This window comes from Lithobates pipiens, unplaced genomic scaffold, assembly GCF_037356315.1.
Source record: "Lithobates pipiens isolate NorthernLeopardFrog02 unplaced genomic scaffold, aLitPip1_a1.2 Scaffold_13, whole genome shotgun sequence".
In the NCBI taxonomy this organism is placed as follows: Eukaryota; Metazoa; Chordata; class Amphibia; order Anura; family Ranidae; genus Lithobates; species Lithobates pipiens.
The window spans coordinates 155,432,251-155,458,004 of NW_027507718.1; the positions used below are offsets into that span (position 1 = coordinate 155,432,251).

Consider the following 25,754-nt stretch of genomic DNA (forward strand, 5'->3'; position numbering starts at 1 on the left):
ACTCCTCCCTCACCTCAGAAGCAACAGATGGCATACCCGAGGAGGCTATGTAAGAATGAGTTGTCGATAATGCAGTCATAGGGGGATCTGCCACTGAACAGTGTCTGAGATTGTAAAGTTCCCGATAAAAGATACGAAATTCTGCAGCCATTGCAGAGGCCAATCTCTGCCCTGTAGAGGCCTTAATTGAAGGAATAAAAATTCTGGGGGCCCATGTAGAGCCGGGCCAGTAATGTGCCTGTTTTTTTGAATATTCATACATAGTGCAAGGAACTCACGCCAGTTTCTGCTTTGTTTTATGAAAAAGAAGAGACCGGAGGTCCTAATAGGTAGAATGCTCAAGGCTCGCTTTGTGAGAGCATTCCAGGCTGTGCAGCTTGGAAAGAAGCTAGGAAACTATTTAACTCTGTGTACTGCAAGCCATCTTTGCCTGAGAAACAGTTGTGTTTAGGCTTCTGGTGTGGAGTCCTGCTGTATGTCATCTCTGACTTCTGTGTGCTGACCTTGGCATGTCCCTCTGACCATTCCTGTCTGCTAGTAACCCCGACTTGGTGGGCCTTCCTGACTATCCCTGCCTGCTAGTTGCCTTGACCTTGGCTGCTTCTCCTGACTATCCTGTGTTTAACCCTGAACTGCTGCCTCCACTCTGTTTAGCAGAGCCACTCCATGAGCATGAGCTGAGACACCCCGGGGGTCATGACCTGGAGTCAGCTGCAGCCAAATCCATCCTAACCACTAAAGGCTCTGGTGAATACTACCTGCTGGTATCCTTGCCCTGGGGAATCTTGCGTGCTCTAGCTCCCTGCTTAGTCCGTGTCAGTGTTCAGGTGGAGCTGCTTTCCTGAACCACCCAGAGCTCCATCCGCAGCGATCGTAGGGTCCACAATCTTAGTGGTGCTCTCCTAACCCCAGCAATGTGCATTTGTCACCTGGGCATAAGTGACCTGAATGCTGTCCTGAAATAAATTTGGAAAATAATTTTATCACTTCACTTGAATATGGTGGTGTAATATATATATAACCCTATAGGTAAGTATGTTAACACCATATGGATATGAAGAATAATAAAAATGTATACCCTGAGTGTCTATAAATCTTTGTAGATGCTTCACTTTGACATACAATGCCTTGAAAAAGTATCCATACCCCTTGAAAGTTTCCACATTTTGTCATGTTACAGCCAAAAATGTAAAAAAATAAAATAAAAATAGACCAACACAAAGTGGCACATAATTGTGAAGTGGAAGGAAAATTATGAATGCATTTCACATTTTCTTTTTTACAAATATTTGAAGTGTTGCGTGCATTTGTATTCGGACTAACTAAAGTCTAGTGGAACCAATTGCCTTCAGAAGTCGCCTAATTAGTAAATGGAGTCCACCTGTGTTTAGTTTAATCCCAATATAAAAACAGCTTTCCTTGGAAGCCCTCATAGATTTGTTAGAGAACCTTAGTGAACAAACTGCATCATGAAGGCCAAGGAACACACCAGACATGTCAGGGATAAAGTTGTGGAGAGGTTTAAAGCAGTGTTAGGTTATACAAAAATATCCAAAGCTTTGAACATCTCACAGAGCACTGTTCAATCCATCATCTGAAAATGGAAAGAGTAGGATACAACTGCAAACCTACCAAGACATGGGCGTCCACCTAATTTGAGAGGCTGGGCAAGGAGAGCATTAATTGGAGAAGCAGCCAAGAGGCCCATGGTAACTCTGGAGGAGCTGCAGAGATTCACAGCTCAACTGGGAGAATCTGTCCACAGCACAACTATTAGTTGTTCACTCCAAAAATCTGGCCTTAATAGAAGAGTGGCAAGAAGAAAGTCATTGTTGAAAAAAAGCCATAAGAAGTCCCATTTGCAGTTTGCGATAAGCCATGTGGGGCACAAAGCAAACATGGAAGAAGGTGCTCTGGTCAGATGAGACCAAATTGAACTGTGTGGCCTAAAAGCAAAATGCTATGTGTGGCGGAAAACGAACACTGCACATCACCCTGGACACACAATCCCCACCGTGAAACATGGTGATGAAAGAATCATGTTGTGGGTATGCTTTTATTCAGCAGGGACAGGGAAGCTGGTCAGAATTGATGGGAAGATGGATGGAGCCAAATGCAGGGCAATCTTAGAAGAAAACCTGTTAGTCTGCAAAAGACTTGAGACTGGGGTGGAGGTTCACTTTCCAGCAGCACAACAACCCAAAACCTACAGTCAGAGCTACAATTGAATGGTTTAGATCAAATCATATTCATGAGCGGCACAGTGGTGTAGGGGTTAGCACTCTCGCCTAACAGTAAAAAGGGTCGCTGGTTCAAATCCCAACCACGGCACTACCTGCCTGGAGTTTGTAATGTTCTCCCTGTGCCTGTGTGGGTTTCCTCTGGGTTTCCTCCCACACTCCAAAGACATGCTGGTAGGTTAATTGGCTTCTGTCCAAAAAATTGGCACTAGTATATGAATGTGGACCTTGGATTGCGGGGTTGCTTGAGAGTAGGGACTGATATGAGTGTGCAATGTACAGGGATAGGGACAATTGTAGACACTCAGGTTAAACTGGATGGAATGGTGTCTTTATTCAACCTTGCTAACTATGTAACTATGTGATAGAATAGCCCAGTCAAAGTCCAGAGCTAAATCCTGTTGTGAGGCAGTCTACAAGATGCTTAATTTGGTGAAAGCTACCATTAGGAAGGTAGAATGATTGGTTAAATAAATAAATAAAAATCCAGTCACAAAAATGGAATGCCTCACATTGCCATGTACCCCTAGGAGAAGATTCTGGTGGATTGGAAGTGGCCCGTGCCCCAGGCATTGATGGGCAGACAACATATCCACCAGTAGGAGTATGCAGATTTAGATATATACATATGAAACCTGTTGTTATCTAAAGTGTTACTAAACCTAGGACCCTGCATTTACTGGTCCCCCACAGAACATGGAAATGCATACGTTTTAGTAAATATAAACTGCCAAATACCTTTTCTCATCAGCAGTATATAGCAGTCTTGTGACTTCTATCAGTGTCTGGTTAAAACTTGTAGGAGGAGTTTTTACACTGCACTGGCTGTCCTATCAGGATCCAGGATCCCTAACCCTCTGTCTGGACAGTGCTGATCTGTGCTGATCACATGCACTCTCCCAAGAAAAAAAAAATCTAGCAATATACACCAAACTGAGCCTGTGCAGCCTGACTCCAGTAACTGTCTTATCCGGACCTGTTTTGGAGTCAGTGAAAGAAGGAGGATCTGCATACATGATCAAACGGCCTCTTTACACAATGCACATGATAAACCCCTTAGGTTCCACAGTGAGTATAACCAGCATGCTTTACTTACATATACAGACTGATTTTACTGTTGGGGGTTTAGTAACACTTTAGGATTGACCCGTCGTATTATGTACTAATATATGAATTGCTCTATGTAGCTTGCTTTCTTCTTGTCCAGTCCTGAAGAAGCCAAATATTTGAAATGTTTTGACCTCTGTATATGTGATTGTATGTATTATCACAGTGCTTTGTGTAGTTACTCAGAAGGTACCATTTCCCTTACATGTTTGCAGTATGATGTTAATGTTTATATTAATTTTAATATTTGTAAAAGAAAGATTACATTTTATTTTATTTGGATTTGTCTCTGATGTTTTGCCCTTTTATAGTACGCTGTTTTAGGTTACTTGAGATTTATACTCCAGTTTATACCTAGTTTTTTCTACCTCTGGGTATGGGTTTAACATTTACCTACCACTTCGTCTGTATTACGTAGGCACCAGAACTTTTCCAGGGCACCTCTAACCTGTTGGTGATGATACATATGTTATAAACTTGACAGTATCTACTGTTTTCTCCTTATCTTTACCTCTAAACAACAGTTCAGATAGTGGCCTTCCACAGGTTTTTTAGTAGGCTCTTTTTGAAGGTTTATTTTTTTACTATAACCCTGTATTAATAGACTGTCTCTCAATGCTGCAGCCTCTCTCTCAAAATCCTGCTCATTCGAGCAGTTACGCTTAATCCTAAAATACCATCCTTAAGGAATACTGCAAAAGTCAGCCCTTGGAATTGTGTTGCCAGCAGTCTTTTTTTTTTTTTTTTTTTTGAATAAGGAGGTGGAATAAGGAGTCCTAAATGCAGATCTCCAACATTGTGAAACATGGAGTGATTCAATTGTCCCATCAATGCTGGACTACTCATGCACGAAAATCGCCCAGCCTGATTTCAGTCAGACAGTGTGACAGCTGTAGCTTGCATCAACTATTAGGGAGTTACCAGAAGTCACAGCGCTCAAAGGGATTAAGACTTGATCCTCACTTGAGAAAAACTGCCTATTCTGCTATCCACATCCCAGGCATGAAAAATTGGCAGTCATTGTCTGAATCTGGGGGAATGGGCTGTCCATCATGTAAGAGCCATTCCTAGTGTTAAAACAAGGTTGTCCTGAGGCTTAGAGCCTTTCTTCTCCCTAAGCATGTTTCCTCCTTCTGCTGCAGCCCAGATATTGTTTTCCCCTGCTCCAAAACACCCCAAGGAAAATTTTCCCCCCTGCCTTGACTTTGTCGTTGCACTGTAAGAGCTGCCTACTTGCTACAGCTTCTTAAAAAATGATGTTCCTTCTGTGCTTTCCAGAGGGTTTCTGTTTCTCACTCTACTGTTGCTAGGTGGAATGTGCAAATCATCATTAAAGCCTATGGTCTCAAGTATAGGATTTCTCCCTTAACATTTAAGGTGCATTCTAGGAGATCTGATAGTGCTCCAAGGGCGTTTCATTATTGGGCATCTGTTCCTCAGATTTGCAAGGCAAGTCTTTTGACCACGTTTTAAATATTATGTAAACCCATTTCATATGCTGGCAACAAAACACACCACAGAAAACAGATCTGCTTCAGTTGAAATTTTAGCACAAATTCAGGCCACGAGCCCCCATTGTAATGCCTACACATTGTGTAAACTAAACAATTACTCAACTTAGGGGTCAAGATGTCCTCCATGGTCCTTTGCTCAGTCCAACTCGGAGTTCTCCAGCTTCTGGCAGCCATGTCCCCTCTTTGTCCTTCCAAACACAACTCTCTTGTCTGAACACAAGTTTTCTTTCAAACCCTCTCCATGCCCCTCCCACCCAGTTCCTGCACACACCAACTTCCTCTACTCGGCTCCAAAACCTATCCATCTTGTTTATTTACATATCAATGGAGGGGGAAGGGCCTCTGTAAACAAATGCTGTTACTAAATCTAACTCTATATTAGTGCAATAAAGTCACTATACAAATGGCCATAGCAACACACATGCCTGATATGTTCCTGCCATACCATGTACTTGTATGAAAAAGTATTCTGTTCTCCTTGTATTGCTTTTTGTATAAATACCTGGTGTTCCTGTCAGTCCCTCTGCTTTCTTATACAAAAACTGACCACCCTAGGAGTGAGAGCACAGATATATACACAAATTTTTCTTTATCGTACATCATAGGACACAGAGCCTCAAGTAATTGGTGGGTTATGGGCCTACCTTCAGGTGTTGACACTGGTATAACCAATACAGGAAGTTGACTCCCCTATATAACTCCTCCTCCTACCAGGAGCATTCAGTTTTTTCGCCAGTGTCTAAGGTGTTGGTCACGAGTCAAGATATGCTCTGAGGAGCTCCAGGAGAAATCCATGCTGGATTTAAAAAAAAAAAAACCTCCACAACCGGATCCAGCCACGCCACTGTGGCCAGAGGATGGTGCCCGGGCCTCTAGTTGAAGAACGAGGCGTTGCCTGTAATGCTTCTCTTCAAGAGCTGGACCCTAGGAACCAGGACTCTTTTTGGTCTTGTTACATTACCAAAGGTTGTCCTGAGGTGTTAAATTACACTACCCACCATAATGGGTGAAAATTGGATCCGTCTGTTAAATCAGCAGTATCCTGCAGCGAGGACAAGGTAAGTGAAGAAGCTAATGCTTTTTCTTTATATACACCCTGTATGGCTTAAGATGTCTCCCTTAGAAGGAGTCATTTTAAACTTTATGCATAATTCCAGCTGGTCTGTCTCCTATATATGTGTGGTCCCAGCGGGGGGGGGGTCTGTTTAAAGACTGCTGTCAGAACCCTCACCTCCCCCCCCCCCCAGAGATTACTCTTCCTACTTGGCAGTTTAAACTGATATAATGGTGACTTTTTTTGCTATATTTATTAAACAAATCGTATTGTGTGCCTCAGCTTTTGTGCCTTGCACCAGGCCTTCCAGGCCTACCGTAAAGGTACCTAAGGCACCCCCTGGTCCTGGGAATCCCAATCCCAGCCCTACAGGGATGCTCTGCTCTGCCTTCATGCTACCCCTAACTGAGTTAGCTGAAGGTCCGGTCTCTTCCTTGGGTTCTTTGAAACCTTTACTGCCGCTGCATGCGTTTCCCGTGCACCCATTACTAGAAAAGCTTATTTATTCCGAATGGGATCATCCGGATAAGTATTTTTCCCCTCCAAAGAGATTCACAGGTCTCTATCCTATGGAGGAGAAAGTCACAAAAAGATGGAAAGTTCCAGCAGTGGACACTGCGATTTCCAATGGGAATACAAGTTTAACTTGTCCATGGACAATGCATATATGCTTAAGGATCCAACAGATAAAAAGTTGGAAGGCCTATTAAAATCCTCTTTTTCCTAGCAGGGACTGTAACTCGGCCTGCAATTGCAGCCATAGGCATCTGTCAGTCCTTAAAGGACCAGTTCACAGATGCCCTCAAGGAACTTCCTGCACAACAAGCTCAGGAGTTGGCTGAGCTACCTAAAGTATTATGTTTTGCCATAGATATAGCTATATAGCTATAAAGGATTCTATTCACCAGTCATCTGGCTTGGCGCTTTTACTTGTATACATGTGAAGAACCCTTTGGTTAAAGGGTTGGGCAACTGAAACACCTTGTAAAAACCTTTTAACTAGTTTCCCTTTTAAGGGAGAATGACTATTTGGCAATAGTTTGGATCAATATATTCAAACTATTTCCAGTGGAAAGAGTACTCTTTTGCCAGTCAAAAGAAAATATAAACGTCCTTCATTTAAACAGACTTTTTCCCTCAGGCTAAGGGCATCAACCTCTAGGCAGGGGCAATGGCCTTTGCCGTCAGACTCTACGGGAAGATCCCAAGGTAAAGCCCAGGCAAAAGGGGGACCTGGGGCCGCAAGTCCACAAAGCAAAATACCAAAGCCTCGTCATGAAGAGGCATCTCCCCTCACCAAGGTGGGGAGAAGACTTCTGAAGTACTCAGAAGTCTGGCAAGGGGAAATTCAGGACAGGTGGACTCTCTCCACTGTATCCCTAGGATAGAAGCTAGAATTTCGAGTGTCCACGTCCCACGTGGACACTCTCGCACAGATCAAACATTCGCACAGATCAAATGTTCCCAGGGATCCAGGCAAAAGACAATCCCTTTTGCAAGCATTAGACCGATTAGTGGCTGAAGGGGTGATCATACAGATTCCCAAAAGAGAGCAAGGTTTGGAGTTTTACTCCAAACCTATTTACGGTACCAAAACCAAATGGAGATACCAGACCAATTCTAGATCTACGGAAACTAAATCCGTTCCTGAGGATCCGCTCCTTTCGCATGGAGTCAATCAAGTCAGTCGTTTCCATTCTGCAGGGGGGAGAACTTCTGGCATCCATCGACATCAGAGATGCATATCTGCATGTCACTATATTTCCTCCTCACCAGAGGTTTCTGCATTTCGAAGTAGAACAGAAGCATTTTCAGCTTGTAGCCTTGCCCTTTGGGCTTGCTACGGCACCTTGGGTATTCACAAAGGTTCTAGCCCCACCTCTAGCCAGGTTAAAGGAACAGGGCATAACTGTCTTAGCTTACTTAGACGATCTATTATTAATAGACCAGTCAGTGGCTCGCTTAAAGCAAGGTGTAGCTATTACAAGCAGTTACCTGACAGGTTTGGGTTGGCTTCTCAACTTAAAGAAGTCCTCCTTAAAGCCATTGAAAAGGCTGGAGTATCTGGGTCTAACCATAGACACAGCCTGGAAGAGGGTGTTCTTGCCTCCCGCAAAGATCAGCTCCATACAGGAGCTAGTGAGAAGGATCAGGTCAAAGAAAAGTCCTTCAATTCGCCTTTGCATTAGGTTTTTAGGGAAGATGGTAGCTTCATTCGAAGCGGTTCCCTATGCCCAATTCCATTCGAGACTGTTTCAGAACATTATCCTGTCTGCTTGGAACAAAACTATTCAAGCTTTGGACTTGCCAATGCGGCTATCCCCAAGAGTGTCCCAAAGCCTCAGTTGGTGGCTACTATCCCGGAACTAACTGAAGGGGAAATCCTTCAGAACAGTTATCTGGAAAGTAGTAACGACAGATGCCAGCCTGTCAGGCTGGGGGGCAGTTCTAGAGAAGCTGACTGTCCAAGGACGATGGTCAAGTCGCCAAAGTGTTTCAAGCTATTTGCCAAAGATGGGGGACTCCGGACATACATTTTCTAGCATCCAGATTCAACGCAAAACTGGTCAACTTTGTGTCCAGGACAAGGGACCCACTAGCATATGGAACAGATGCGTTGGTGACCCCATGGGATCAGTTCTCGCTGATCTATACATTTCCTCCGATTCAGTTGCTGCCACGACGACTTTGCAGAATAAAGCTGGAAAGAAAGTCGGTAATACTGGTAGCACCAGCATGGCCCAGAAGGTCATGGTATGCAGAGATTGTAAAGATGACAGTGGAGGGTCCATGGCTCCTCCCACTAAGGCCAGACCTACTATCTCAGGGGCCGATATTCCATCCTACTTTGCGAATGCTAAATTTAATGGCTTGGCTATTGAGACCCACATTTTGAAGAAACGTGGGCTTTCCAGGTCGGTTATCTCTACTTTGATACTAGGAAGCCAGCTTCTAGAACTATATATTCTAGAGTCTGGAAAGCTTATGTTTCCTGGTGTAAATCCAAGGGTTGGCACACACAGAGATTTATCATAGGCAGAATTCTTGCCTTTCTACAGTTAGGCGTAGAAATGAAGTTGGCCCTGAGTACTATTAAGGGCCAAGTCTCAGCCTTATTAATTTTATTTCAAAGACTGCTTGCTACACATTCTTTAGTCTGGGGTTTCATGCAAGGAGTACGGCGGATTAATCCACCAGTTAAATCACCCTTAAGCCCTTGGGACATAAATTTGGTTTTGTCTGTGTTACAAAAACAGCCTTTTGAACCATTACAACATATTCCTTTAGTCCCTTTGACAAGAAAGCTGGTATTTTTGGTTGCTATAGCCTCAGCAAGGAGGGTGTCAGAATTGTCTGCTCTTCATTGTAAATAGCCATATTTGGTTATTCATGAGGACAGAGTGGTGTTACTCCCTCGTCCAGGCTTTTTGCCAAAAGTGGTTTCAGGCTTTCATCTGATGATATTGTTCTGCCTTCTTTTTTCCTAAGACCGTGTTCCAGGGAAGAAAATTCACTACATTGTCTTGATGTAGTGAGAGCAGTGAAGATCTATTTGAAGAAAACTGCTCAGATCCGTAAGACTGATGTCTTATTTATTCTGCCAGATGGTCCTAAAAAAGGACAGGCAGAGTCGAAATCCACTGTCGCTAAGTGGATTTGGCAAGTTATAATTCAAACTTATGATTTAAAGGGAAAGATTCCCCCTTTTCAAGTTAAGGTGCACTATACCAGAGTGGTTGGTGCTTCTTGGGCAGTGCGTCACCAGGCCTCCATGTCTCAAATCTGCAAAGCCATGACTTGGTCTTCAGTACATACATTTGCAAAATTTTATCAAGTGGATATAAGATGGAATGAGGATATCGCCTTCAGGCGCAGTGTCCTGCAGGCAGCAGTATAGGTTCTCAGGTCTGGGGGTTACCTTTAGTAATTACTTGAGGCTCTATGTCCCTATGATGTACGATAAAGAAAATGGGATTTTTAAAATGGCTTACCTGTAAAATCCTTTTCTTGGAGTACATCATAGGACACAGAGCTCCCGCCCCTCTGTTTTATGGGGTGAAAGGATATTACTTATATTGCTTGGCTACAAAAACTGAGTGCTCCTGGTAGGAGGAGGGGTTATATAGGGGAGTCAACTTCCTGTATTGGTTATACCAGTGTCAACACCTGAATATAGGCCCATAACCCACCAAGTAATTACTTGAGACACTGTGTCCTATGATGTACACCAAGAAAAGGATTTTACAGGTAAGCTGTTTTAAAAATCCAATTTTTGCCTTTAGTTTCTATTTTAAACTGAATTGGTTGTTATTACAAGGTGAGGGTGTTCATATACTTTAAGACAGTCAGTCCTCCTCTGATGCCTGCTTTGGGTGTAAGATTCTACAAGCTACTCTGTTTGTTAAGCATATCTTGATCCATTTATTACGTGGGCCTGCTGGTGGTGTTTTCTGTGCTGCCGCCCCTCAGTTGGACCGCTTTTGGAAACTTCATAGTTAAAAACAAAAGATTCTGTGTCCTCTACTGTCTAAAAAAAACAGGGTTTTTGACTTACTAGTAAGCTCAATTTCCTGGTACATGTACAGAACACACACCATCTGTACTTTATCATCCCCCAATTTCTTGCTTCAAACCCGTGGCCAGCTAGAAGTGAGAGTTACATAGAAGAAATAATTTACAGGTCAGAGTTTTGGAGGGTACCTGGTTAAGATCCACACTTGTGGAAGGCTATGAAGTGTCACCAAAGAGCCTTGCCATATAAACGATATATTGACTTTCCTTTAATCAGGAAGTTATCCCATTCTGGTAAGGCTATTAACAGTATTATTTACAGGTGGTGGCTCACTGTGGTGTTTTTGGAGTGTCCAGAATATACAAGATTGCAGTGATAAGGGTGCACGGGTGCCGCCTCCTCTCTCCAGCCACCACCTCTATCACCATTACATAGATTCATTCATTGCATGATTATATCCATGGCCGCCACTGCCATCACCTATTCAGGTGCTGGACACCTGAAATACAGCAGTGGGGGGTGTTTTTGAAGCACCTGATTAGAGCCATAGTCTCTAATAGGCATCGAGGTAAACAGCGAGTGCCATGCTTTGCACTCGCAGTTCACCCAGCTGTGTTGGAAAAGTGAATCAATATTTGCTTTCCTATCTAAACCGGCCTCTCCGGCAATCGGGTGCTCGAGTCTGTTACCCGTCACCTGATAGGCGTCCAATCACAGCGCCTGTCGTTTCAGCCAATCAGGCATCCAATCATAGGAGAGGATGGGAGAAGACATGGAGGACAGGGCGCTGCCGCCATCTGCTGCCCCACCGAGACAGAGTAAGTGCCGGGTAGAGGGGGCCGGCCGGCGGAGGGGGCACAGTGGCAGCATTTGATAGGCACAGTAGCAGCATTTGATGGGCACAGTGGCAGCATTTGATGGGCACAGTGGCAGCATTTGATGGGCACAGTGCGAGCATTTGATGGGCACAGTGCGAGCATTTGATGGGCTCAGTGGCATTTGATGGCACAGTGGCAGCTTTTGATGGACACATTGGCAACATTTGATGGCATAGTGGAGGCATTTGATGGGCACAGTGGCAGCGTTTGGGCACAGTGAGGCTGCAATTAATTGTTTTTTTCAGATTTTTGTTTGTGCCCCTCCCTCCAAAAAAACATTTTGACCACCACTAGCCACTGCAAGATTGTCATTTGATCGCCATATTTCTTCACTGATTTTTCTTTATTCTTAGAAGGATTTGATTTGCACAAATTGGGACTAACTTTATTAACCTCCCTGGCGGTATGATTCAGTCTGGAATAAGGTGCTGAAAGCGGTACAATTATTTTGCATGGAAATCTGGCTTTTATTTTGTAGTCCTGTAATTCTTAGGAATAACGCTCTGAAATCTCTTCAAACCAGAGTCTAGCGGACATCCCGGGTATGATAAAGTTTATAATATAATAAAGAATAATAAAAATTATTCAATAATGTAATCAAATCCAAAAAAAAATGAAAAAGGGACATGTTTTGGTTGCTATGGACAATCTCCAAATTACAAACAGTAAAAAACAGTATTTATAATATAAAAGTGCATGCAGGGCATTGCACAGACCACTAGGGACAAAGGGGTGTGTATTTTTTACTACAGCACTGTAATCTGTAAGATTACAGTGCTGTGTGTCTTTTGTGTCTTTTTACATTTTTGAATTTGCCGCCGTTCTCCGCTCCCGTGCGCCGTAACGTCGCAGGGAACGGAGCTCGGCGGCATTCGGCACTGTGAATCGAGCGCAGGACGGCTCGATCACACAGCGCGGCGGACATCGCTGGATCCAGGGGACAAGGTAAGTGACGTTACCTGTGTCCTCCCCTGCATCGAGCGGTGCAAGCCCGAGTCTGGCTCTGGGTTACCGCTAAGGAGGTTAAGCGTGGCACTGGTTTTATGTTATATAGGGGATGTTCCTGCAGCTTTTTTTTCCCCCAGTGTCCAATCAACTGAAGGTAGCTACCGATAACCTACTGTTATGCCTCGTACATACGGTCGGACATTACGATCACAAAATCCGTGTGATTTTTTTCAGACGGATTGTGTCCGAAACTGGTGTTGCCTCTACACGGTCGGACAAAGTTTCGGAATTTCCGATCATCAAGAACGCGTTGACGTAAAACGCGTGCGACGGGACTATAAAAGGGAAGTTCAGCACCACATGCGGCACCCTTTGGGCTTCTGCTGATCTCGTGTTTATCGCGTGTTAGTAGAAGTTTGGTTAGAGACGATTCGTGCTTTTGAGACTTGTGCTTCAGATCGTTACTGCTCTACAGTTTGTGCTTGTCAGTGCGTATCTGCTTATTAGTGCGTGTAGTCAGTTCGCATTTGTTTGTCATTGCGGCCTATATTTTATATAGTACACTTTGATTTTCAGTGCTTATTGTCCGCTCGTTTCTGTTTTTCAGTTCGTTCTTTCGGGCCTTGCTGTTTATCGGTGCTTTCTGTTAGTCCGTTCTGACCAGCCAACCGTTTTCAAGCCATGTTTCACGTACAGTGCCTTGCGAAAGTATTCGGCCCCCTTGAACTTTTCAACCTTTTGCCACATTTCAGGCTTCAAACATAAAGATATAACATTTTTATTTTTTGTGAAGAATCACCAACAAGTGGGACACAATTGTGAAGTGGAATGAAATCTATTGGATTTTTGAAACTTTTTTAACTAATAAAAAAATGAAAAGTGGAGCGTGCAAAATTATTCGGCCCCCTTGCGTTAATACTTTGTAGAGCCACCTTTTGCTGCGATTACAGCTGCAAGTCGCTTGGGGTATGTCTCTATCAGTTTTGCACATCGAGAGACTGAAATTCTTGCCCATTCTTCCTTGCAAAACAGCTCGAGCTCAGTGAGGTTGGATGGAGAGCGTTTGTGAACAGCAGTTTTCAGCTCTTTCCACAGATTCTCGATTGGATTCAGGTCTGGACTTTGACTTGGCCATTCTAACACCTGGATACATTTATTTGTGAACCATTCCTTTGTAGATTTTGCTGTATGTTTGGGATCATTGTCTTGTTGGAAGGTAAATCTCCGTCCCAGTTTTAGGTCTTTTGCAGACTCCCAACAGGTTTTCATCCAGAATGGTCCTGTATTTGGCTGCATCCATCTTCCCCTCAATTTTAACCATCTTCCCTGGCTTTCTTCTTGCCACACTTCCATAAAGGCCAGATTTGTGCAGTGTACGACTGATTGTTGTCCTATGGACAGACTTTCCCACCTCAGCTGTAGTTCTCTGCAGTTCATCCAGAGGGATCATGGGCCTCTTGGCTGCATCTCTGATCAGTCTTCTCCTCCAGGTCTTGGTAGATTTTCAGTGGTCTGATACTCCTTCCATTTCAAAATGATCGCTTGCACAGTGCTCCTTGGGATGTTTAAAGCTTGGGAAATCTTTTTGTATCCAAATCCGGCTTTAAACTTCTCCACAACAGTATTACGGACCTGCCTGGTGTGTTCCTTGGTCTTCATGATGCTCTCTTTGCTTTCAACAGAACCCTGAGACTATCACAGAGCAGGTGCATTTATACAGAGACTTGATTACACACAGGTGGATTCTATTTATCACCATCAGTCATTTAGGACAACATTGTATCATTCAGAGATCCTCGCTGAACTTCTGGAGTGAGTTTGCTGCACTGAAAGTAAAGGGGCCGAATAATTTTGCACGCACCACTTTTCAGTTTTTTATTTGATAAAAAAGTTTAAAATATCCAATAGATTTTGTTACACTTCACAATTGTGTCCCACTTGTTGGTGATTCTTCACCAAAAATTTAAATTTTATATCTTTATGTTTGAAGCCTGAAATGTGGCAAAAGGTTGAAAAGTTCAAGGGGGCCGAATACTTTCGCAAGGCACTGTACGTACTTGTAGAGTGCTTAGTGTTGGGCATTTAGCTTTGACACAAGACCAGTCCATGAACAGGGTGAGGATGAGTTTATGGAGCAAGAATTGGTTGCTCCAGTGTGACCAATTCTCGCACATGCCTTTGCTTCGTGAGATCCGGGAGAATAATCCTGATGATTTCAGGAATTATCTCCGGATGACAGACCCCGTTTTTCACTGTCTGCTGGCTTTGCTGTCCCCTTATATCAGCAGGCAGGATACCTGCATGCGGCAAGCCATCACTCCGAAGCAGAGGCTAGTTGCCATGTTGTGGTACTTGGCGACAGAGAGAAGCCTTCAGGACCTCAAGTTCTCGACAGGCATCTCCCTCCAGGCTCTGGGGATCATTATTCCAGAGACCTGTTCTGCCATCATTCAGGTCCTGCAGAAGGACTATATTAAGGTAAGTTTTCTCCTTTAACATCACATTCTATGTATTTAATGTTTGCTAATGTATTGTATTTCTTTCATCATTCCCTAATTACCATGATTGGAATATGCTGTGAATTTTCCCTTTGTCCTCATGCATGCTGAAAGCTTTTAAAGTTCCTTTTTTGTCCTTCATGCATATTTGCCTTCACTAACCTCCCCAGCATGCTCTTCTGAGCCCATACACCTCTAGCCTAGTCACTTGTACAATGTATTTTGTCAGCTTCATAGTAGTAATTTCCCCTAAACACCCCCTAAAATCTGTACAAATGTTGTGTGTTCTTAAATTCATGCAGAGTGCCAGAGGCTTTTTTTTTTGGTGGGCCAAACTCATTAGGAACCCCCTCCCCCAACTGCTAGGTCAGCTGATAGCAATCCTCTATATGCTGACTTTGCCAAACCACACTATACCACACTATACCTACCTATTTTGTGGTCAGATTTATGGATGAATTCACCAAAGCATGTAGTGCAAGGGCCTGCCTCAATACTTTCAAATGCTACTGTTTAAAGTTTTTTTTTTTTCTCCTATTATTATCTTGATAGGTAATAGCAGAATGTAGAAATGTGCTTCCATTTATTCATTGTTTATTTTTTGTATTATGGCACTTCTTACCTGTCCAGTGGGCTGCCAATAGTGTAAGGAGGGGCTGGCCAAAGTATCACACATTATTTATGCATTCAGCTCTCAATGAAGTGGAGAGGGTTACCTGTCCAAAACATCCCCCCCCCCTAATTTTTTGCAATGGGCCATCAAAGGAGGTGAGGAATCTGATGAGGGGACCTTCTACTTTTGGCTTTAAATACTCATTTCCAAAAATGTTATACTGATCTTGGCCAAAAATGTTTGTGTCTAATCTGCTTGCAATGTTGATGTGCAAAATGACTTTTTTTATTCTTGTTTGACTCCACAGTTTCCTTCAACGCCACAGGAATGGCAGACTGTGGCCTCCCACTTTGCCACCCGTTGGGACTTTCCCAATTGTGGAGGGGCAATTGATGGGGAAACACGTCCGCATTGTCCCACCCCCCAACTCGGGGTCCTACTCTTATAATTACAAGGGGTATAATAGTATTGTGATGTTGGCGGTGGTGTCAGTGACATATGACTTCCTGTATATGGACGTGGGGAAAAATTGTCGGATGGTGGAGTGATCGCGCAGACGGAGTTCTACGGGCGTCTCCAGAGTGGCAGTCTGGGCTTGCCACCTCCAGAGGAGAATGTGGAAGGACTCCCCTTTGTCCTTATCACGGATGAAGCGTTTGCACTGGGAAACCATGTGATGCGCCCATTTCCAATGAGGACCCTCACCCCGGACCAGAGGGTTTTTAATTACCGCCTATTTTTGACTCCAATCCACATGGCGGAATATAAACTCAATTTTATTGTGCTTTCATGCTGCATTCTGCACAATTTTGTGAAAAAGTACTCTCCGAACTATGTGGCATCAGTTGGGCCTGACGCAGATTTATTACCAGAACATGCCAACCTGACGGCCCTTGAAGCTGGCCATCCTGGCTTGCCCCTCCAAAGCGCCCGCGAGGTCAGAAACCGATATATGAGCAGGTAGGGGGGCCATTGATATGCCAGACAATATCTGATAGGCATTTTTTAAATAAATTTTATTTACAAACTGCAATATGTTTTTTTCATTTACTGGTTGGGTTTGTTTTAGGTGTCTCCTAGCTTTTCGTTTTCTTTTTTTTTTTTTTTGGGCCTTTTTCAACAGTGCAAACCCAATTTCAGTGCGAGATGAGGTGACAGTCTTTTCTTCAGATAATATTATGTTGTGGGTCTGCTACACACACACCTTGTTTTTGTTGTTAACCACTTGCTTACTGGGCACTTAAACACCATTCTGCCCAGACCAATTTTCAGCTTTCGGTGCTCTCACAATTTGAATGACAATTACTCAGTCATGCAACACTGTACCCAAAGGAATTTTTTGTCCTTTTTTTCCCACAAATAGAGCTTTCTTTTGGTGGTATTTGATCACCTCTGGGGTTTTTATTTTTTGCGCTATAAATGAAAAAAGACCGAAAATTTTGAAAAAAAACGCATATTTCTTTGTTTCTGTGACAGAATTATGCAAATTATTAATTTTTCTTCATAAATTTTGGTCACAATTTATACTGCTACATATCTTTGGTAAAAATAACCCAAATTAGTGGATATTATTTGGTCTTTGTGAAAGTTAGAGCGTCTACAAGCTGTGGTGCGAATCGCACAAAATTGATCACATCTGATGTACTGGTGGCCTATCTCGCTTCTTGTGACCCGAACAAGTCAGAAAAGTACAAATACCCCCCAAATGACCCCTTTTTGGAAAGTAGACATTCCAAGGTATTTAGTAAGAGGCATGGTGAGCTTTTTGATGTTGTCATTTTTTTCCCACAATTCTTTGCAAAATGAAGATTTTTCATTTTTTTTATTTTTCTCCACAAAATTGTCATTGTAATAGGTTATTTCTCTCACGTGGCATGTGTATACCACAAATGACACCCCCCAAAAAATTCTGCTACTCCTCCTGAATATTACAATACCACGTGTGTGGGACTTTTTCACAGCCTGGCCACATAGAGAGGCCCAACATGCAGGGAGCGCCATCATGTGTTCTAGAAGCATAAATTACACATCCAACTTGTTGACTATTTATTACACTTTTGAAATACCAGGACAATGACACGTGACACTGATGACAGATGGCACTGATACGTGGCAATGATGACACTTATACGTGGCACTGATGACACGTGGCACTGATGACAGATGGCACTAATATGTGGCACTGATGACAGATGACACTAATATGTGGCACTGATGACACGTGGCACTAATACGTGGCACTGATGACACGTGGCACTAATACGTGGCACTGATGGCACGTGGCACTAATACGTCGCACTGATGACACGTGGCACTAATACGTGGCACTAATACGTGCCACCGGTGACAGATGGCACTAATACGTGGCACCAATGACGCGTGACACTGATGACAGATGGCACTGATAAGTGGCATTGATGACACGTGACACTGACAACAGATGGCACGTGACACTGACAGGTGGCACTGATGACAAATGGCACTGATGACAGATGGCACTATGTGGCACTGACACGTGGCACTGACGACACGTGGCACTGGGGGCAGGTGGCACTGGGGGCAGGTGGCACTGGGGGCAGGTGGCACTGGGGTGGATGGCACTGGGGGCAGGTAGCACTGGGGTGGATGGCACTGGGGGCAGGTAGCACTGGGGTGGATGGCACTGGGGGCAGGTAGCACTGGGGTGGATGGCACTGGGGGCAGGTAGCACTGGGGTGGATGGCACTGGGGGCAGGTAGCACTGGGGTGGATGGCACTGGGGGCAGGTGGCACTGGGGTGGATGGCACTGGGGCGGATGGCACTGGGGCAGATGGCACTGGGGCGGATGGCACTGCTAGGGGAGGATGGCACTTTATTTTATTTTTTTACTTTTTTTTCTTTCACAGGCAGAACGGCTGCCGCTGCAGCCGTTCATCTCTCCCCTCTCGCACTGTCTGTGCGAGGAAGGAGAGCGGCGCTGAGAGATGATCTCATATGTAAACATATGAGATCATCTCCCATTGGATACGCCGATCACGCTGTAAACGGCCGCTGTGATTGGCCGTTTACAGCGATCTGTGTTTGCCTGTCCCCGGGGGACACGGCGAACACAGAACTTCCGCGATGCGCGCCCGCAGCGGCGCGCATTGCGGAAGTAAACATCACGCCGTCCAGGGACGACAACCCGGACGAAGGCGCCTGCTCTACTGCCGTCATTCGGCCATAGGGCGGGCGCGAGGAGGTTAATGTATGTAGTGCATTACTGACAAAAATATTGCTCATTTTCAGCACCATGACAGAAATGTGTGGAGCCATGAAAATGGTGTGATTGGGGAAAATTAAAAAGCACTGTGGGTGTTATTTACTAAAGGCAAATCCACTATGCACTCCAAGTGCACTGCAAAAGTGCACCTGAAACTGCACTTGGAGTGCAAAGTGGATTTGCCTTTAGTAAATAACATCCATTGCTACAGAAAACAATAACTTTACTACAAATACTGCATTTGCACATTGAAAAAGGAAGCCACACATTGTTCATAATGAAACTTTTTACTCAAAGCACATTCACATGTGCGTTTATTAAAGGTTTTTACAACAAACCAACATATTTGGTGTATATATATAACATTATTTTTGGTAACATTAACCACTTAAGGACCGCCTCATGCCGATATACGTCAGCAGAATGGCACGGCTGGGCACAATCACCTGTACGTGGCTCTTTAAGTGACCAGCCGCGGGTCGGTAGCGCGCCGCCAGCGGCACGCTCACGACCCGGTCCTGAGCTCCGTGGCCGCAGGACCAGCGGACCTGATCGCCGCTGATGTCCTGTGATCGGGTCACAGAGCTGGAGAACGAGGAGAGGTCTGTGTAAACAAACCTCTACCCGTGCTTCCTAGTGTGGCTGTCACCGATCGTCTGTATAGGGAAAGACGGTCAGTGACGTCACATGCCAGGCCAAGCCCCCTACAATAAAAAAAAAACATAACGTCACACACAACCCCTACACTGCCCCCTAGTGGTTAATGCCTTCACTGCCAGTGTCATTTACACAGGAATCAGTGCATTTAAATAGCACTGATTGCTGTATAAATGACAATGGTCCCAAAAATGTCCGATGTGTCCGCAATAATGTCGCAGTCACAATAAAAATCGCTGATGCTCCTCAATACTGACCTAAAGATATTTACGAAAACGCTAGCGGGCAGATTAAATACTCTTCTGCCGTCCCTCATACATAGGGATCAAGTGGGCTTTGTTCCCCTTCGCCAAGCTGGGGATAACACGAGGAGGGTCATCGACCTAGTGGAGGTTGCGAACAAGGCCAAGATGCAGGCTTTACTGCTCAGTTTGGATGCGGAAAAGGCCTTCGATAGGCTGAGCTGGCCTTTCTTGTTTGCAACGCTCCGACGGGTGGGCATAGAGGGCCCCTTCCTCAGAGCCATTCTGCACTTGTACTCATCCCCCTCGGCCAGTGTACGCACCCAATTTGCCACATCATCTGCCTTCCGGATCTCTAACGGGACCCGGCAGGGCTGCCCGCTCTCCCCCCTCCTCTATGCTCTGTGTATTGAACCCCTGGCGGCCCACATCAGACAGAACCCGAACATCCATGGGATTCCGGTACGTATTCGCGATTTCAAGATCTCTCTCTTCGCTGATGACGTTCTCCTGACTCTCACGCAGCCCCATATCTCTCTCCCGAACTTACATCTCGAACTGGATAGATATAGTGCTCTTTCGGGGTACAAAATCAATAGCTCTAAAACGGAAGCCCTCCCCCTTAATATCCCCCCCTATACTGTATCGGTACTGTCACAATCATTCGATTATACGTGGAGGACGTCCTCTCTAAAATACCTGGGGGTCCACCTAACGCCTTCCTACGACTCTCTCTATGCAGCCAACTTTCCCCAACTGCTTGTATCCATCAAAACATCCTTAGCCAAGTGGAGATCTCTGAGGCTGTCACTGCTTGGTCGTCTCGCAACACTAAAAATGACCGTTTTACCCAAACTTTTGTACCTCTTTGAGACTTTGCCCATCCCTATCCCTGCCTCACTTTTTAGAAAACTCCAGAGTGACCTTTTAAATTTTTTCTGGAACTATAAGAGACACCGGATCAGCAAATCAGTTCTGTACGCCCCCCGATCCCAGGGCGGCCTAGCATTCCCCAATATAGCCAAATACTACCTGGCTGCCCAGTTGCGTCCTGTGGCCTCCTGGTGTACTCTCCACGCTTTTAATCGCTGGACGCAGATTGAGAAGCTGTGGTTAGCCCCCATTCACCCGAACTCCATGCTTTGGAGCTCGGATATTACACATGGGGGGGCACACCTCCTGGGCCCCATGGCGCTGCTGCGCACGCTTTGGCGGCGTGCGAAATTGTCGTATCCGCTTACTACTGACTCCTCACCGGTGACCTCATTCCTGTTCACGCCAAATATCCCGGACAGCCTGACCTCGCAGATGTCCCACTTTTGGATGAACAGAGACTTATTCCATTATGGACACCTGATAGACCCCAGAACTAGATTTTTGAAATCCTTCCAAGACTTACAGAACACCTTTAATCTACCCAAACAGGCCTTCTTCAGTTATCTGCAACTTCGGCACTATGCCCATTCCTTTGTGGCCAACCTTTGTTTTTCCCCTTTAACTGAATTAGAAAAAATATGTTTGGAGGGCTCTTCCCCACAGGGTATGATATCTCGCACCTACCAGCTTCTGATTGCGTCCCCCTCACCGGACGGGCCAAGGCATGCCTATATGGGCAAGTGGGAGCAGGCCCTGGGTGAAACTATACCTTTAAACACGTGGCAGCGTATCTGGTCGCAGGCTTCCAGAAGCTCCATTTGCACACTCTACAAGGAGAACCAATACAAGATCCTATTCCATTGGTATCAGACCCCGGACCTGCTCCACTCCATATACCCACTGTCTGACTCCCGTTGCTGGCGCTGCCATAAAGATAGGGGAACGTTATTCCATATCTATTGGACGTGCCCCCTACTTCGCCCATACTGGCTGATGGTGCAGTCCTTGCTCCGATCTATCTTCGGCGCTGAGGTGCCCTTGGATCCCAAAATTTATCTGTTGGGTCTGCCACCCGTCTCCTTCACTAAAAGGTCACAGAAACTATTGTCGCATGTATTAACCGCAGCCCGCTGCCTGGTGGCCCTGAAATGGAAGCAGACGGACCCCCCCTCCTTATCTGAGCTCCACGCCAGGATCAGAGATGTTAAGAGGATGGAATACCTGACGGCCTCCCTGAATGACACCCTTGATAAGCACGACGGAATCTGGGGGCCTTGGGTCCTATTCGAGACTCCCCCAGCCTACTGATGTATGTTTTTTTTTTTTTTTTTTTCTCATGGGGCTATTGCTCCCTGAGGTGGCTGTTTTTTTTTTGGGGACAGCCCTGGGCTCTGGGGGCAGGAGGCTGCCTCAACCCTTTTGCACCCTATTTCTATTCTTTCTCTTCTCTTCCTGACTTAGCTTTTCCCTTCTCGGATGCTCCTATTGCTATATGTTGAAGTGACCTGTCACAGGAGACCCGCTATTGCGGCCCTTTTACTCTATAGTAGTCTATTAGGATCTTAGGGGTCATAAACTTTACGAACCGCCACCTACTCTTACCCCTACTCGGGATGCTGGTTTAACTGACAATCTGATGTTGTGCTTATGACTGTACTATGCATCATCCTGTGCTCTTTATTGGGAATGCTCTGTTCTCCTTTTTATTCTTTTTTCCTTTTTCCTGTTCGCACGATTCTTCGTGTTCTTGTTCACCCTTCCTATTTTCCCTCTTTCTCTTTAAGTTCCCTTCCTTTTTCTTTTTTGGTCACAGAAAGGTTTGTTAAATTGACCGGTAGCAGGCTGCAGGAATCTAACTCTCCCGGTAACTGAGTGTCATTGTACTGTAATGCATGAGTTGATGCAATGTTGTATTCTTTGCCTTTGCTTACTGTGGTCTGTGACCGCTTACTTTTATTGCCTGTGCCTTATTGTTCCTTCTTTGATTTCTTTGTTTCACTTGAAATTTCAATAAAATGTCAGTTTTCAAAAAAAAAATAAAAAATCGCTGATGACCGCCATTACTAGTAAAAAAAATTAATAAAAATGCTATAAAACTATCGCCTATTTTGTAAACGCTATAACTTTTGCGCAAACCAACCCAATAATCGCTAATTGCATTTTTTTTTTAACAAAAATATGTAGAAGAATACGTATTGGCCTAAACTGAGGAAAATAAATGTTTTTTTATATATTTTTGGGGGATATTTACTATATAAAAAAGTAAAAAATATTGCATTTTTTTCCAAATTGTCGCTCTATTTTTGGCGGGTTGCACCAGTTGCCAGTAGCCTGTCCAGTCCCGCATCCGGGACAAAGTTAAAGTCCCCCATCAGGTGTACGTTTTCAGTGGAGAACTCAGCTATCTTGTCTGTAATTTGGTTTAGCATCTGAAGGGAGGCCGGCGGTGGGTGGTACAGGCCCACAATCACCCATGGCATGTTATGGATCAGAGCACATATTACCACAAATCTACCCTCCGAGTCCAGGGCCAGGTCAAGGAGTTTGAAGGGGAGCGTCTTTAAAATCAAAATGCTTACCCCTCTTGCAAATGTAGAGTGGGTTGAGTGATAGCCTACCCATGGTTTTTTGAGGCTAAAGGTTTTTTTTCCCACCAGGTGGGTCTCCTGGAACATGCATATGTGCGGGTGGTAAGATTTTACAAATTGGAGTACTAAAGAACGCTTAATGGGGGAGTTTAGGCCCTGCATGTTCCAGGAGATAATCTTAAGGGAAGACATCAATGTCTCTTAGAAACGATGTAAGATTAAACATGTAGACGAAACCTCCTCCACCTAGGCAACTGGACTCAGATGGGCATCTCGAAGAAATTAGCAAGCATGCAATAGCAGCCAGGGTAATAACCAGCAGTACTGTCAAATGCAATGAACGTAACATAAACAGTAACATAGGGACCGCAACAGCAGTCCCGCATAACCAACCTTCCCCGCCCCCCCAACCCGGGAAGAGGGCACCCCCCCCCCGGAAAAAAAGTTGGCTTTGTAGCCTAACATGAGGGCAATATGCTAGAGGTACTCAGCCTCCTCCTTAAGGCCTAACTGAAAAACAGTACAGTCTTTCTACAGTCCAACAAGGATATTCAGTGTACAAACTTAAGTTCCTTTGTGGTTGCGAGAGAACAAGAACAAATAATAACATATCCCTGGTTCCTAAAAAGTCATCTCAGGACGTATGGCTGCACAACCTGTCCCTATGTTGATCGTAATGAGGCCGGGCGTTTATGTGCAAGGGGTAAAGACACCTCCCATGTCCTGCATTCCCAGCTCCTGGCTTTAGCCCCCGGGGGCCCCCCAGGGAAAGCACCAAGGGAGAGATGAAGGGGGGAATGGGGGGGTGAGCACTCACGTTCACCACTGCACCCCCCCGCCGAGCCCCAAGAAGACGGCATTGGCCTGGAGGAGAGCTTGCAACCCAACCTTGTGAGGGTACAGGCGGGACTCCCCCTCATGTACCATTCAGGAGAAGCTGCATCCTGTAGCACCTGGAGGGATCTCTCTCCTCCCTATCATGTATCGCCTTGGCATCGAAACGTGGGTTGTCGTGCTGCCAGACCAGCATTAGCAAAGAGGAGTAGTATGGTTCCGAATCAATAGGTGCAGAAGTCTTAGTTCAGCTGAATGGTCTAACCTGCCTATGGGCACAGGCAGAGGAGCTGGTGAATAAGAATCGCTCCTGGTCACTGCCTCAAACCAACATTTCAAACTCGGTCATAGGCTGGAGAGAACCGGCCATCAGTCCCCCACAAGATCCTCCCCGCCCGGGAGCCCCCGGCCTCATTGTGCAAGGAGGGAAGAAAGACACGAGGGAACCCCCGTTTTCCCCAGGGGGATTAGTCCATGCAGCTCCTAGTCTATCACCCTCCAGCCCTTCAAAAGTGAGCAAAAACTGCTCCAGTGTTCATCAGGAGAATGGGTTGTAGCAGCAGCCCAAACGGATACCAAGTCATTGTACCAGGGAACAGCTTATCATAGAGGACTCAGTTGGGGAATTTTTTGGCCCACGCCGCGGCTTCCCTGGGTGAGGTGAAGAACTGTATCCTCTCACCATCCTGCACCCTCAGCCTGGCCCAGGAAGAGCATGCTATACTTCACTCCCTTCTGGCGCCATGCGGACCCCTAGTTGCCGGCATATGATGGGCCCTTTCAATGGGGAAGTGTGCGGAGAATTTCACCCTGGGTAGTAAGGATGGTAACATCCCCTCCATGAATGTGACCGGGACATCCCCCTCTGCACCCTCAGGGAGGCCGAGCACCCTCAGGTTATTACGCCTGTTCCGGTTCTCGGCATCCACAGCTCTATTTTCCAGGTGTTTCACCTTCAATTTCAGGGCTTGGATGTCAGCATGATCCCTCTGGGAGTCCTCTGTCTCAGAGACCCTCCGTTCCACCTCCGCCATGCAGTCTCGGAACTTGTCCATGTCTCTTCTATGTCTCTTCTAATGAGGGCAGTTTCAGTCTGTACAGGATCTATCTTGGTTGTGAATGTAGCCTGGCATGTAGTTATGGCCAGAATTAGTGCACGAAAGGCCGCCGAGTAGTGTAGTGGTGTGCCACGTGTGCTCTAGGCCTCTGTACATGGGTCGGGTACTCACAGCGGTAGTGGCGGTCTTCCTTTGGCCATATTTTCTGCCCCCAGGCATTGCCCAGTCCTCCCGCAAAGTCTCTGCCGCAGGGTGGACGCACTGGAAGCCTATTTACACCAGGATCATAGGAGGATTAGAAGCCGGAGATGGGAGCTCTGTTAACACACATCCGCTCCCCACGCCATCTTGGACACGCCCCAGACATCACTTATTTAAAAGCAAAATTAGTGGCCTGAGGATTACATATCTCAGAGCGCAAGAAGGTCCAGAAGTCCATGAAATCTGGAGCTGCAGCAGATGACGTTTATGTCCCCAGGCTGTGGTACTATGAGAGACTGAATTTTCTGGCAGACCAGACTGAAGTCAGGGAATCACTCTCCACTCTTCCTTCCACACTTCCTTCTACACTTCATTCCACCCCTGCTGAGGCTTCCAACGCCCAACCTGGGCCTTCCAGACAGGAAGAAGTGGAGGAGCCCAGCTTGAGCCAGGTATAGTAGTATTCTACATATTTTTGGAGTAAAAATTAATGGTTAACTTGATTTTTGCTCACTAATTGCTCATTTTATAAAGCGTTTTACATCTCGGTAGACCGTAGTGGTCAAAATATTTGGGGCAAGAATGAAAAATGCTGGGCTCAGAATGATAGTCTTTTCTATTTATTAATTTGCAACAGTCGAGCTGAAAATTGTGTGCGTTTGATGAACCAAAAACTAAAACTATGTTCCTT

The 25,754-nt window shown here is 45.3% G+C and overlaps 1 protein-coding gene across 3 annotated transcripts in view; it reads left to right on the forward strand.

Moving 5' to 3' along the window:
- The window catches only part of SH3GL1 (SH3 domain containing GRB2 like 1, endophilin A2), a 565,510-nt gene that overhangs the window by 499,694 nt on the left and 40,062 nt on the right, over positions 1-25,754 (forward strand). The gene's annotated exons all lie outside the window — the stretch shown is intronic.